Here is a 16283-nt window from a genome sequence, read left to right as displayed (position 1 = left end):
CCAGAGATGTCTGCCCCTACAGTTCAGGCCAACACCTCAATTGGCATGCCTAAGAGAATCAACACTTAAGAGGGTTGCTGAGCTTGTCCCACTTACAAATCTTCTATTCAACTTCCACTCAAGACCACTCAGCATCCTAAAAAAGATCCTGTATATTAAAATGGGGCTCCACAGTGTCAACATTCTTCTGTTGTGCTATGCACAGCATCCACAACTGAACAAATGCCTGCTGTAAATTGGGGATATTGAGGCATTCTAGGTTCCTTTTCATGATGTTCATACATTGGATTGCAAAAAAAAAAAAAAAAAAAAAAAAAAAGGCAGGTAGGCACCTAAAGTTGCAGCTCCCTAACTCCCCTTCATATGCAGCTGCATTAGACTTTTGCATCATTGTGATCTGTTAAAAATCAGATTTTTAAACAACTTCTACCTGGCCTCTGGTTTTATGGGTAAAATTTTGTGCCCTCAAATAACTGCTGGGAAAAAAATTGCAGATGCAGTAACTTGTGCTCACAAAATTGGAAGCAGCTTTTAAAAATCAGGCCCTGGTGATAAGCTCTATATAGACCAAGGAGCACATATAAGTTTGCTTGTAGATAAAAGTTTTGTCCAAACAAGGACTGCAGGACTGGGCCCCATGTTATTTTCTGGTTAATTTTAGATTTGATGGGATGTGCCAAACAAAGAGAATATTCCCATTAGGGGAATAAAGAGGTTGTACGCTGCCATGAAACTCATCACTTACATGATTTAGAGCATAGTGATACCTTCCTCAGATTTTTAACTCATACTAGAGATAGATTTTCAGTTTTTAAACCAATGATTTGCATACAAACGGACATATCTAGTCATATCTAGTCAGACAGCATATTATTTTTTACCAAGAAAAATAGCATCAGATAAATCTGCATGCCCTGAATTTATGTTTAAGATGAGAGTAGCAATGTGATATAGTGAGTAAGGCACTGACGTGGGAATCCAGAGACCTGGGTTCTCTTCCCAGCTATTATACTGACCAGCAGGAGTGGCTCCAGGCACTAGCGCAGCAAGCGCGTGTCTGTGGCGGCAAGCTGTGGGAGGCAGCCTGCTGGTTGCCGTGAGGGCGGCAGTCAGGCTGCCTTCGGTAGCATGCCTGCGGGAGGTCCGCCGCTCCCGCAGTTTCGGTGGCAATTCGGCGGTGGGCACGCTGAAGGCGCGGGACTGGCGGACCTCCTGCAGGCGTGCCGCTGAATCTGCGTTACCAGCAGACCTCCCGCAGGCGTGCCGCTGAAGGCTGCCTGACTGCCATGCTTGGGGTGCCAAAATACATAGAGCCGCCCCTGCTGACCAGCTGTGTACTCTTGGGCAAGTCCCTTCACTTCTCTGGGCTCATTTCCCTTCTTACCCTTCCTCTGTTCAGATTGTCCATGGTAGAGGCACCTTCTTTTATTATGTGCCAGTAGAGCACTTAGGCCCTGGTCCTAGTTGGAGCCTCTATGTGCTACAGTAATATAAATAATAAAGATAATATGCATTCTCATTTGTAAACTCTTGAACAGAAGCTACTAACATATAAGTAGATATAGGACTTCACTGTCAGAGAATTATGATGCCACCCAGCCAGGTAGCACTGTGAAAACACATAAACACCCAACCAAAAGTGGTAATTGGAAAGTGTCACCTGAAAACAATAAAAGGAAATCTAATACAAACAAGAAAGAGATTTTGATTATCACAATACTATTAATTTAGAATACTGAATGATAGACTTTTAACATCTCTGTCATTTGCAAAGGAGACCCAAAGCTGGCTTACAGCCAACATTTCCCCAAAACATAGATTTTGTTGTCTAGTTCTCTATGTTTGCTGCCATCTTATCAGATTCTCTTTGGACATATTTCTCAAGATAAATTTCTGGTGAAATAAACTGACTGACAATTTTGTAGCTGTTTCCAACTAAATTAAATGGAATTGCTGCCACCTGCCTATATTGCTTATTTTACTACAAATTAAGGTTTACAAATTTGCAAGATGAGATCAGTGATAATATGCAGATGTGGATGACTTATAAGTACCTATAATAAGAACTGTGGCTCACAGACTTCATGATGCCAATTGGCAGTGGGTGCAGAGGTACATAGAGAACAGGGATCTCCTGGATTCATCAAAAGGGAACATGCTAGGATTTTACTGAAAGCATGTATCACACTGGTCACCATAATCATTGTGAGATGTATGTACAGAAAATATGTGACAAATTTATATATGTGCTGAAAATTATGTTCTCTATACCTTGTAGTTAAAGGCAGGTGACTCAAAGATAGTGTGTCCTGAAACAAAAATCTCCAAACAGGAGATGGGAGACACTTATTTTTCTGGTTTCAGAGTAGCAGCAGTGTTAGTCTGTATCCGCAAAAAGAACAGGAGTACTTGTGGCACCTTAGAGACTGACACATTTATTTGAGCATAAGCTTTCGTGGGTGCTTCTGATGAAGTGGGCTGTAGCCCACGAAAGGTTATGCTCAAATAAATGTGTTAGTCTCTAAGGTGCCACAAGTACTCCTGTTCTTTTTACTTATTTTTCTGGTGGACCATTGTCTATAATGTGTCTCACAACAGAAGTCTATTAGCATATTAAGTCAAATGCTAATGAAGAACTTGCGGAAGGAAATTAATAGGAAGAGGGAAACAGTGGGGGAAGCTCTGTTTTCAGGTGAAGATCAAAGGACTTATCTGATATATCTGGAGAGGAAGAGAGACACCCTGGCATCCTTGATGTTATGAAAGGGGGACCTCAGCCAACCTGTTTGAAAATGCTGGGGAAAAGACTTGGGGTAAGCTATCTTGTAGAGATAAGGGGATATCCTGTGAGTTAAATTTAGGCTCTAGAAAGCATGTTATTATTTTGTTTTATATGTGACCATTTGTATCCAATATTCTTCCTTTTACTATCATTTGAATCTCTGTTCTTTGGTAATAATCTTATTCCTGTGTTCTCTATAAATATACCCAAGTACCGATTGTTAAGTAAAGTGGTGATGCCGAGCTGAATATTGTAAGCTTGTGTGTCCTTCGGGAATGGGGAATCTGAGAGTTCTGTGAGGGTTCAGTGGATCAGAAGCTCAGAGGCTGGGCACTCCAGGGGGTGCTCTGGGGACTCACCGGTTGTTGGTGTGGTTTATCACTAGCCTGCACAGAGAAAGCGAGGTCTGTGAAGTCCTGGATGATAGTGCTTGTGTTGCCAGAGACTAATGTCAGGGAGCTGATCCACAGCAGGCACAGCTAAGACTTCCTCGCACTAAGGGCAGATATGGTAGGAAGGTACCTCACAACCCTAGGTAGCCCCTGGGAAGCATCACAAGAACAAGATTAAATGAAAATACAATATGCATTCTCCTTTACTGTCTATTCATAGGATAGAGTTCATAATTAACTATTTCAATTGGTGCTAACGGGGTGAACAGTTGAACCTATTTTCAAGCGTTGTGCCAATATATATTTACCAAAAAATATGCAGATGTTCATGCATTGTGCAGCTGTGCATTTCAGACTTTTGGGGATCAGTAAAAGTACCATTCTGTCTGCGTAAAGGAATTGTCTTGTGCACAGTAAGATACTCCCATGATGGCTGTGGTATAAAAACCTAGATAGGTAGATACATAGGTAGAAACATTAAAAGAACATTGTAAAATTAAGTTACACACATACTTTGCAAGTCAAATACTGAAAAACTGGGCCACAAATATATCTATTTTGATATTCAAAACTGCTTAGATAGAGAAGAGTCAAAGTTGAATGGATTTTCATCTGACATAGGGTATCTTAGGGACAATAGCTAGATGTTGTAAGTTGAGCTGTGCTTAGACTGCTCTAACTTACATTAGGGTCAGGCGCAGGGACAGAACAGCCCAAGAGTCCGGAAGCCATAACTGGATGCCTGTGGCTTCCCTCTCTCCTCTGCTGAGCTTATCTTGGCACAGAAGACAACTGGCCCACAATGGGTAAAACAATTGGAAATTCCATGCCACATCCCTGTTTAGTTAACATTTCCTCCAGTTCATTGTATAAACTATTTGGCTTTCTTTTAAACCTATACATTAGCACAAACAGTGACCATATCTGGCTGTTGGGAAGGACCTACTGCAGTGCAACTAACTTCTTACCTGGAAAAAGGCAAATAGAATATTTTCAAATACTGCTAGTCAATCATATATTATAACCAGCATTTAAAATTAGTGGAAAAAGCACTGATGATATTTTAGCATATAGTTAATAGAATTAAGTAGATGTGACAATCATTTGTTCTAACTTTAGCAATCGCGACATTTGCAATTATTCTTTTTCTAACATTGAAAAATTGGACAACGTTGAGGATGGGGAACCTGTCTGCCAAGTACTACAGACCTAAGCCATCAAAAGGGACATTAGAGTTGCTAAGTGTATGTTTCTTATTTTCTATGCTTGCCAATCTAACTGTTCAAATAAATACTTCTTAGAAATCTACTTTTATAAGATTTTCATAAACTTGCTTGCTTATTTTATAAAAACCCAGAATCTCTTCCAGAGGGCCACAGTTCTGTAATTTTTCCAGATCAAATATACATAATTAAATATTGTTTCTTCTATGGTGATGGTAAGCAAATCTTTATTTGCTTATGAAACTAATATCTGGTGGTTACAAGTGGACCATCTGTGACTGGAGTTTCCAGCATTGTTTAATTTAAATTATTTCTTTTTAAAGGTTTCTTTATTATGACTACTGTATAATAATTGCCCAGTGTTCTCCTGTGATTAATAATAATATCAATGAGTTATTACAAATATTCAGCACAGATTTTATTTTTGCTATTGTGGATTGATTGTTAGCAGTTCTCTATGAGTATTCACTGTTCCAGCAGTGTTAGTTGTGAATGGCCAGATAGTTCACATGGTACTCTTTTCTGTTCTGAAGAGTGTATAACACATCTGATGCAAGTAATCACATATACAAATTTAAAATGTAGGTTCCTCTAATATTTGTGCTAGTGAAGCTGGAGAATTTTGGAAACTAAACATAATAATTGAGCATGGAAAATTTCACCCAGTTTGAATGTCCACATACAACTGCTAAGCTAGTCTTTGCTGGGAAACAATACAAATTATGACTCCATTATGTTTTAAAATCCAGAAAATGAACTATAATGGTTCAAAATTTCCTTTGTCTACTAACATATTATAAGTGGTGATATTTTGCAAATTTGAGGCTGTTTCAGTTATACATACAGAACAAGAGAGCATAGCTCATACTTTAACCAAATCATTGTAGATATAGTCCTCCCTTGATAACAAATATCAGAACAAACAGAATAGATGCTTGTCTCTGTCATGCCTAGTGAAGAAATGTCTGGGGATTGTATCCAATTCTTAGAAGCCACAATGAGGTACGTTGCAGAAAAGTAAGGAACAAATGCCATACTTTACTATTTATACACTGATGCTGTAGTGATATGCCACCTTAGAAATAGATAAGCATAGACAAATATATCATCCTGACATCCTTTTGCACAGCTAGATCTCCACATAAATCCACAGAGATCAAAGAGTGGAATCTGGTGATCTGTTGCCTAGATTTCACACACACAGGTGTTGATATTTTATGATTGCATGTGTGGATCTTCAAAGGGGCCGAGTAGAGTGAGTCACATTCATTATATAGATAGAAATGTAAATCACCGGACTCATCTCTACTTGAATTGCAACATTCAAAGTACTGTAGTTCCAGCTCCCACAGCCTATTTGAAATGGAAAGTTAATACATTTCATTAGTGATATCATACTTCCCATGGTATCATTTGTCAATGTTGCCATAAAAGACTAATGATTTGATAACTGAAGTATATTTATTATAGTGGCAATTTGTACCACTATACTATAAATAAGGGTGTCTTGGCATTTCTATAATAAATCCTATTTTCAGGGGTCTATTAGTTGGTCATAAAAATCACCCTGGGCTGAAACAGATGTACAATAAAATAATATATTACCAAAATACACGTTTAATCTGGTGAATAATATGGTTTTGAAAAATCCCTAAACGTGCATTAAATTAATCACAAACATTATTTACATAGCGATTGGAATGTGTCATTTGGATACTGACACAGAATATTTTAAAACAGGTCTAAGGGCCTAGTTCTGATTTCATTTACATTGGCATAAACAGAAGTCACTCTACTGGAGTCAAGGGTTACACCAGTGTAAAAGTGGTGTGAGTGAGAACAAAATCAGCCCTGGAATATATAATTACCTAAAATGGACCTTATCCTGGCCAGGAGGGAAGGATCAAGGCCAGTATAAGTGGATATTATGGTATGTCAAATGTCATATACGCCCATCAAACTTTTCAAGATATACCATTTCATAAATAAATATTTATCCAGAGAAAGAACATTTGAGGTTTCTGTATATTACTGTTTAGGGCCAGGTTGTGCCCAGCCACTACATGGGTGCAGAAGCTTGTCAGGATGCAGAAAGCACCCTCCCTTTGCATGAAGAAGTGTCCATGAATGCATGGCCTGCATCTGCCTAGTACTCCTGTAGGCATTAGCCACAACAAAGTGGGCAAGAAGGTGTGGGAAGGAGATGGGACCATGGAGGTTGTGGGCATCATGAATACAGATGGTGCAGAACACATTCGTTCCACTTGCATGCGATGTTGCAGTTAGACTCATTGTGTCTATCTAACGTATAATCCCTCCAAGAACTCCTCACCTTGTAATTAGCACTTAATTAAATCCACATGCTTAACATACACTGTAACTGGAAAATCACAGATTAAAATAGTTAAGTAAAGTATAAATTGCCTTTTTTTAGAAGTACCTTGCTATATAGATGGAAGAAGTAATTATATTTAACAGAAGTTGCAGCTCTTAAGAGAATACTTTATAGTAGTTAACATGATTAACATGACAAAAGCAAAGAAATTCAAATTAATTTAGAACTGAGGTGAAACTCCATCCTTTGTAAGGTACTTCAATTCTATTTTATTCTGCATAGGTTCTTATACTGCACTCCTTATTGTAGCATCAGAGCAATTTCCAGGAGTGCATTAAACAACAGGACTATATTACATCAAATATTACCTAGGATTTGAATTTACCTGCAGTGGCAATGTAAAGTAGGGCTGGCATGATGATATTAACAGAAAATAGTATCTCACTGTAAGGATGGGTTCAGCTGTTTAACTCACATAATGAGAGCCAGGGACTTAAAGGCACGATCTAGCCCTTCTTGTTTTGCCAAAGACTTTGATCAGTGGTTGGTAGGGCCGAAGTGGTACCATCCTCCTTAAAATAAAATAGTCTCATTTACACTGTTCTCTTTTGGCTCTATCATGTGAGGTGTTGAGCATCCACAGCGCCCAGTGAAGACAGTGAGAGTTGTGGGCATCCAGCGATTTGCAGGCGCGATGAGTACTTACAGGATTGAGCCTCAAATTGATGAACATTATTTTGTTAATGAAGATGCCAACGATATGTACTGCAGCATCGCACTCCTGAGTAACCCCAGAACAATAACACCCTGCACCCCATCTGTGCAAGTGCATTCGGTTTCTCCATGATTTAGTACACACTGGCACTTTTCTCCATTGTTCTGTGCTTCTCTGTTCTTCAGCACAAGCAGGGATAGGGATCTGCTTCTTCTTTTTTTTTTTTACATGAAGCATACTGGGAATTTGAATATTCTGCTTATAATCATAGACAGACACACTTGGAATAAGTGCCGCATCTATGCCATGCTTGTGCATGTCATGTGTCTCTATGCCCATGATCCAAAACAAAGGGAACAAACCTAATTTTAGGCTACCCAGTTTGGAGAGTGTCACTTTAATTATGATTCATTTTGTTTTTCTGATGTATTTATTCTTTTAAATGTTTTGTTCCTTTATCTGGTAGCTATTAGTGAGTTAGTGAGTATCAGGCTAAAGAGGATTCTGGTCCGAAACACAAAATGTTCCTACTCTGCTACTCAGAGTTTTTAATCTTTTAAAACACATATCTAAAGATGAAAATGTCTTTTTTGGAGTCCACATCAAAAGGATGTTAGAAGTCATCAAAGAAAGTGGAAAGCACAGCATATGCTGTTCTAAGGATGGTTTCAAGCCTCTAAAAAAATTAGGGACGCGATCCAGTTCCCATTGAAGTCAATAACAAAATTCACACTGATGCCAATGGGAGCAGGATCAGGCCCTGATACGTTAAACCACTGACAAATATTATTAAAAAATGTGAACTTTACAGATTTTACTTTGGCAACTAAAAATATAAATACACATAACACACTTTTAAAAGTCAGTGTAATATGTTCTTGGGGTTTTCAAAGAACAAGATAATGAATGAATGACAGATTTAACAGAGATTTTCTTATTATGCTGGTGCTTGTAACTGAGTGCTCTGTAACTGTAACCATCTTCTTAGCCATTTAGAACACATTTTGTTTCTTTGTTTTTATTAGGGTGGGGTTGTATTTGTCATTACCTTTTTGTTTTCCTCAAAGAATCTGTCAAGAATTTTGAAACTCCATTCATTTATGGACCTTCATTATGGCAGGGCTGAATGATGGCTACTTTTTTTGTTCTGTTTTTGCTGTTTGTTTATTGTTTAGCCAAATTCATCCCATTCTGCTTTTCCTTATATCTCAAAATAATATTTGCTTATTTATACATGTGAACAATCTTAAACCTAGACAGCATTCGGAAAAACATACTGTATGATCACAGAGATAGGTTGTTATGCTTTAATATTGCAAGTAACATCAATATTTACTAAGCTGTCTAACATAAAAATTCACTCTGGAAAATAATTCAGTTAAGTGATAGGTAGGGGGCTATATACTGTATACTTGTAAACCATTCAAGTCAGAAATCCTGTTTCTTTTTCTCTCTCAGTAGACGCAGGCTCTGAGCCTTATCCTGCACCTATGGAAGTCAATACAAGCATTGTTATTGTCTTCAGTGAGTGCAGAATAAGGCTTCAGATATATCTGGGGAGAGAGGCAAAGAATGATCATTGCATACTACTCAGGCGGACACATTGGTGGAACTAGTATTGACTCTGAGGAAGCCGGTGACCAGTTTCTCTTCACAGAATAATGTTCTGGTGGACAATGATAGCCAATAACTTTTTATTTTCAACAACAAAAAAACGTTAAACTGAATTTTTAAATCAGACCCTCTTTCTAGCTCTGTTTCCATTCCATCTAGTTTGTTTACCTTTCTATGAATAATTCTGTTCACAGAAAGCCCTGGGGCCAGATTGTCCCCGGCCCTTGGGTGTGTGCGTGAGGTGGGGAAGGGATGGCGCAAGCTGTTTTTCCCTCATCTGGGTACATGGGGCACCACACACAGGGGCAGGCACAACAGAAGTCTGTGCATTCAACAGAGTGCAGGCATCACTCTCTCTGTACACCCACAGCTGCCTCAAAAATGGCAAGGACCTGACACCATCCCACAGAAGTCAGGACATCTGTCTGGATGCACTTGGCGCACAGGTGATACTATCTCAATGGATGGTGCAACTCAATGGGAGGGATTATGCAAAACACAGTGCCGTTTTGTGGCAGTCAGCTCTCCATCATCCCCAGCATGGGCCAGTGGCTTGAAGCCACAACTGAGCCCACAAAGCAGAAATGGTAATAAGGACTAGTGGTCAGAGAAACATGCCTTGTCAAACAGAGCTCAAAAAGTTCATGGGCCATTGACTTCACTGGGACCACAGCAGGCCCCATTGGACAAGGACAAGACTGCATTTAACAATGTGCGTGTTTAAATCCACCGAGGTTCACACGTTCATTCAAAACTGAGTAAGAAAAGTGAAATCATGCATGTGTCTGACTTTGGAGACATCCCATATTTGTGAGTTGATTGTCTGAATGCTCTGCTTTAAAACTAAAAACAAAGGGTGTCTCATGGCACGTCTGATAACTTACAGTCATCCGAGGTTTTTGAATTATGCTACTGTATGTAGCTGACAATTGTTTGATAAGCATCACTAAGTGGTCTGGCTCTAAACCAAGCCTGTCATCTAGTGGAGTGCTATGCTATTCCAACTTTAATCTAGCTAACTGGCACACATTAGCATAAGGAAACGCAAATGCGACACAGCTGCAGCTAGTCTAGCAGAGCTAAAATGCTTAACAGTGTTTTATGCCTGTAATATAAGACTGCTTACTAATGGGAGAATCCTATGTGCAAAAGACTGACAATCAGTTGCCTTTGATATAACTGGTTATAAAAATGTTGTAGGTTTAGTATTTATGATCCCTGCAGGTTATAATAAAATGCTTCCTGTGTTATTACTTCAGCAGACATTAAAAATGCTATATAGCTATGGTCAAACGTAACTAATAGCTTGCCCGATACATGTACAGCAAGCTAAGTTTACAGTGGAGAACAGGCTAATGATCAACAGTTTACAGACCTGCTTGTTACATAACTTAGACATTAAAGTGTTCTGTATCTGCATGCCCTTTTCTGAATAATGTATCTCATGAATCCTGTATAACACTATGTATGCATTAGGTATACTAAGTAAGAGGCAGCATTGTAAATTAAAGAAATAGCATGTGATCCAAATGCTTTTGTCAATAATGAATTGATTATAATGCCACATACTGTACTAAAAATCTAATAAATAAAAAATGCCAGCTGGATAACTGCAGTATAATGGTAGGTTAAGTTCTGGCACTTGAGGCAAGTATAAGCAACCTTATTTATGCTACTGGGTTAAGGGATTTTTCCCTTGAGGGAAAAAATATGCATTATGATTGAAGCACCAGTTACTGTAGGTTTCAAAACAAGAAATGGGCTATTGAGAAGGAAATAGAGAGGTCTGCCTTGATAATTATAGAATGAGAGAATAATGTGGAAAAAATCAATCTTTGTGGTAGCAGAGACATAAGGACAAAGAGAAATAAACTGGGATCTGATTGTTTGATGTGGACAAGGCTTTATGTGCCTGGAGCCTCAATAAATATCTTTCTGTAGGTGTAATGTGTAAGCAGTAGAAGTGTTAATAGCACTAAACAAAAAGCACTGAAGCCCAACTAAACCTAAGAGTTGTTGAGACCCTAGAAAACTAGCTGTCTTCTACCTTCATATTAAAATGAGGGATACTGTCTTAGGGCCAGGTTCTTGTCTCTGCACAACTGGAGTAAATGGTTGTGCATGGGAGAGCTCTCCTGGGGCTGCATTTTCCCTTTAGTCCATAGATTGGTTGCAGAGGCATTCCATGACCCTACTGCAACCTGAAGATTTCAGTAACCTCTGCAGCTGCTTCACACAGGTTCCGTGGGATGAGGGTGTCTAGTAGATCTACTGTTTGCCTGCTGAGGAGGGGCAGGATTTTCCTCTACATGCACAAAACCAAGAGCTGCATATATTTTTTAAAAATTTCATATTCAGCACATGGCTATTTAAAAAAAAAATCAAACTATAATATGTGAATTAATAAAGACAAAAATTATACACCAGGGTGGGTGGCTGAGGCTACAGCAAACTCCAAAGCCATTGGGGAGCCATATAACTTAATGATGAAAAGATGTTAGCTGCACCCAAGATTCTCACTGATGCTTTATAAAAGCTGTGGCCAGTATCTTCAGGCATACTTAGCATTTGGGTTTTTTTTCTGGATTTGAGAATCAAGGTTTATAAAACTCTGCTGTATTTCAAACTGATAAGGCAACAATTGATAATTATTTGTGACTAATTTAATTTAGAAAAGTATAACAGGTGATTAGACTGATGATTAGCTTGCAGTTTGTAGCTGCTAACTCTCTACAAAGATAGCATTCCCCTTTTTGTTAACCAACCTTCAGAAGTTATATCACCAGGAAGGCCTGATTGTCAGTAAAGGCCTGATCCAGAAAAGCACTTAAGCATGTGTGCAATTTTAAGCACAGAAAGAGTCCCAGTGACTATCTATGCTAGCAGGGATGTGCAAATCCTTGAGTTGCACATGAGCATTGCATGGCTGGATACACACCTGTGTAGAACTTCAATTACAGAGCAGGAGAAAAGTGTTTTTTCCTAAATTTATATTGGATGGTCTTTTAAAGGCCTGGTTGTTGCATCATGATATTTACATTTACCAAACTAAAGTATTTGTTATTTACTGCATTCCCTATACTTAGGATAAGAAATACTACAGATACCATGGTCAGTTTAATTTCATGTCTAGCTGTTATGATACCCATTGTATCGCTGTATGTTTCTCAGTTTATAGAGGTTTGCTATATATTATAAGTTTATGGAGGGATTATACAATTCTACAGTAAATTTTATATTTAAATTGTAAAAACCAGAACAAAAACTGATTACTTGCAAGGATGGATAACAGCATGTGTCTGAGGTTTAGGCAAGCACATAATTTCATAATGAAATCAGTTAAATGCATTGGGAAACTTATTTTCCTTTCTCCCTTGAAAAGACTGATCCACATAGTAAGAGCTGGAATTTACAGTTAGTTTTGACTCCTTTGCCTTTGCAATGTTCCTCCAGCCTTGTACGTACCTTAGCACCCTTACTGATGGGTCTCCAGCATGTACATGCCTCTCTATTTGTTAGTCTCTAAGGTGCCACAAGTACTCCTGTTCTTTTTGCGGATACAGACTAACGCGGCTGCTACTCTGAAACATGCCTCTCTATAACACTCTTCCTTTTGCCTGCCCTTTCAATGGGCAAATGTAACCCACACACCTCCTGGGTGTGGTGTTCTGACCTATCTAGTAGCACCGAGAAAACTTAGAGAGAGAGGGATAAAATGAGTCTCCTCTACAAGCAGTTGGCTTTTAGCTCATGCGGGAGAGACTCATGCACTAAGTTCCAGAGGTCCCTGGTTCAATGCTGCCCGCTGCATTACAAGTGGGGGCTCGTCCAGGATTTCAACTGGGAAGTCTCTGAAGCTCGGGACACATTTCCTCAGCTAGGGGAGGTATGTAACACACACACTTTTTGGGTGTAGTGTTCTGTCCCATCTAGTGGCACCGAGACCACTTAGAGAGAGAGCAATTAATGAGTCTGCTCTACAGCCTTAGCTAACAGCCAGTTAGTTTTTAGCTCATGCGGGAGAGACTCATGCACTAAGCTCCAGAGGTCCCTGGTTCGATCCCGCCCACCAATAACCGGTTACCCAAAGATTCCTAAAGAAATTTTGAGCCTTGAAGATTGGCCTAAAAATGGTAATTTTTCAGACAAAGCCCAGGTGTTACTCCAGAGTGATACACTATGCACCCCTATTATACTAAGGGGTAAATTCCGCAGTACTTACTTCATGGGTGTTCTACTGTATAACAATAATACCTTGCTCTTGTAGAGCACTTTTCTTCTCTAGATCTCATAAGGCTTTACAAAGGAGGTCAGTATCACTCTCCCCATTTTACAGATGGGGAAACTGAGGCACGGGAGGTGAAGTGACTTGCCCAAGGTCACTCAGCAGGGCAATGGCAGAGTGAGGAATTGAATTCAGGACTTCTGAATCCCAGTCCAGTGCCCAAGATTTGACCCTTTGTGAGTGAACTGCAAATAGCACTTTCATGTCTCTTATTTTTAGCAGCAGCCAATTTACTAAACTTTCTTAACAGGAAAATTACATGCTGGATATAAGGTGAATTTTGTGTCATAATCCTATGGCTATTTCTCAAGTCAACCAGATGGAGAAAATATACTGTCCATGTCAAGAAAATGGAGTTTGAAATCGGAGCTTTCTTCTCTTATGAAGAATAAGAATAATCTTAATCATGACTGGGACTATTGGGACTACCCCTATTTCCAAGCAAATATGTTATCATGACAGGGTGTGTCAGTATGAGAAGCTTTGGTTTGGTTTCATTGTGCATATCATAGTGAGAGAGAGAAGGCAGTTCTCCCTCAACAGGTGTCCCAATACAATAATGGATAAACCAAGCTCTCCCTCTTTTTCAGTTGCCAGGACTTCCAGACCAGTGTGCTCAGAGTTTTCTTTAAGTGTGTTGATATAAATTTCTAGCCCAGCCAGCCATTTACAGCAAACAATGAGCTTATATCATCCTTTGCCCTTAACACAGATTTCTTTTCTCCATTTCTATAACCAGGTTAAAACACAACCCCGTGGTCAACACATAGTATCCCCCCCCCCAAAAAAAACCCTAAAAGATTTGGTTTCTGAAAAACAAAAGCAAGTTTCATTTTCTAAATAAACTTCTTCATGAATCATCTCTCTGGCATTTTACCTTCCTTCCTTAAATCAACATGATTGTTTATCTCAGAGTTATTCAAATGGGCAATTAAATAGATCACTGTAGGCGAGCAGCGGCATAAGATAACTACTTGTCTCTAGTTCACATTCTGATACATACTTTAAAGCACCTCAATATAAACCATAACCATTCCTTTAAAATATCTGAATCCAATTTATATCCACAAAAGTTAGGAAACAACAGTTCAGTCTGAAACTTTATCTTTGATTCACTTTGTTGTAGACTTTGCAGCTCATTTTTATTTATATATTTTGATTATTAAAGTGCCTATCATAAGCTCGGGGGGGGGGGGTCTGATCCAGCACCCATTGAGCATCATGGAAAGACTCACATTGGCTTCAATGGAAGCTGGCCCAGGCTTCTAGAAGCTTTATGACAATTTCCTACACAAATCAAATTCTTATTACACACTCAGTGAACTTACTAGACTATGTGATCAATAGAGTACTTGAATTTAATAGCCTCATAAGGCATGTATGATTCCTCTTTTCTAAAACCTCTGCAATGGGGTTATAATTGTACATTAGTTTTATTTCTGTATTCTGAATTATCTTGATTTTCTGGGTTTTGATTAGCCCTTTGCAGATTGATTGTAGCTTTTTCAGTGGTTTAACCATATAACAGTGCTGAAAAGCCTCTATTTATGTTTGTACCATGCTGTTATAAAAGACTGAAAGGAACAAAATGAAGAAGTCAAAAGAGAAAAAAAAAGATTTTAAAACATGATTTAAAGAGCAGAAGTTGCTCAGTGGGTTGGAAGGTGATGGAGAGAACCCAGGTAGAGTAATCAAGGAATCCTCCAGGGTGGAGGATCAATGTGAGAGAACAAAGACAACTGAGGAACAGAATGAATGGCAATGGGGAGTCGGAGGACATAAGGCTAGAGGGGGTAGGGTGCAGCAAAAGGGTGGAGAGTAATTTTCACTTCACACTGGATTCAGAGATTAATAGGAAGCCCCAGGTGGTGATGTAGGATGAAGGTGACATGCTCAAGCTTCCTGATGTGAGAAAGTAGAACCATTACTGTGTGGTGACTTCAATGAAACCATTCATATTGTTTGCTGAATCAGTGGTCAGCATCTTGCAAGTTCAAGTCCAAATATGGCCCCAATTCAGCAGTCCATCTTTGCTCAATGCAGTACTTAACCCTTTGCTTAACTTTGAGCATGCATTTAATTCTCATTGAAGTCAATAGGACTTTGGCATGTGCATAAGTGGTGTGTTTAATAGAGATGGACTTAAGCAAGTGATTACATGCTTTCCTGAATCGGAGTCTGATACTGGAGTAAAACAAAAAATCAGACCTTTAGTTTACAAGATTTTTCTAAATTTGAACAATATTTCACAACTTTTTTAGTCCCAGAGTAAATTTTTATAGCATAGCTGTAAATCCCAGGAAACAGGGGTTAAAGAGGGAATTGCTGACAGATCCATAACTATAGCAGCAGTGGTAGAGCTTCTATAATATTAAACCTTTCATCGAATAAAAGTGCCATAATGATGTTGTTTCCATTAGACCTTTCAGATCTGTTACAAATTATCTGGGACTCCTACTGTTTATTTGTTTTTACTTTCGGTTGTTGCCCTCAAGCATTTAAATAATTATAATAAAATAATAATAGAATTAAGATTAGATAAATTAAGTGGAAATGAAACTGAATACATTTTCCATGACAGCTGGCAAGTCCCACTCTATAGCTGCTCAAAAAGAAAACTGGAATTTTTATGACAGTAGACAATAAGGCTATCATGTACAGAATGTATCCCAATGCTCTAGAGGGGTGGTGTGCAAGTGACACATCAACAAAAACAAACTTGTTTCATTTAGGTACTGTTAATTACTATAACTTATATAATCATGGACATCTGTTCTCTTTCTCTCTCTTGCTCTCATACATGCACATGTACACAGATTAATACTTTACAACTATCCTCTGGCCAGAAACACAAACTGCATGCCTGTCTGTGGACAGTATATATTGATATGGCACTTTGAATTTATACATTATTTTTTATTCCATAAATGTCAGCGC

At 38.8% G+C, this 16283-nt stretch overlaps 1 long non-coding RNA gene across 1 annotated transcript in view; it reads left to right on the top strand.

Annotated features, from left to right (window-relative positions):
- Nucleotides 1–16283, top strand: part of LOC135973673 (uncharacterized) — a 101220-nt gene that overhangs the window by 8481 nt on the left and 76456 nt on the right. The gene's annotated exons all lie outside the window — the stretch shown is intronic.

This window comes from Chrysemys picta, chromosome 9 (genome assembly GCF_011386835.1).
Source record: "Chrysemys picta bellii isolate R12L10 chromosome 9, ASM1138683v2, whole genome shotgun sequence".
NCBI lineage: Eukaryota > Metazoa > Chordata > Testudines > Emydidae > Chrysemys > Chrysemys picta.
The sequence above is the reverse complement of the archived record's forward strand: the minus strand, read 5'-3'. Positions and strand labels throughout refer to the sequence as shown.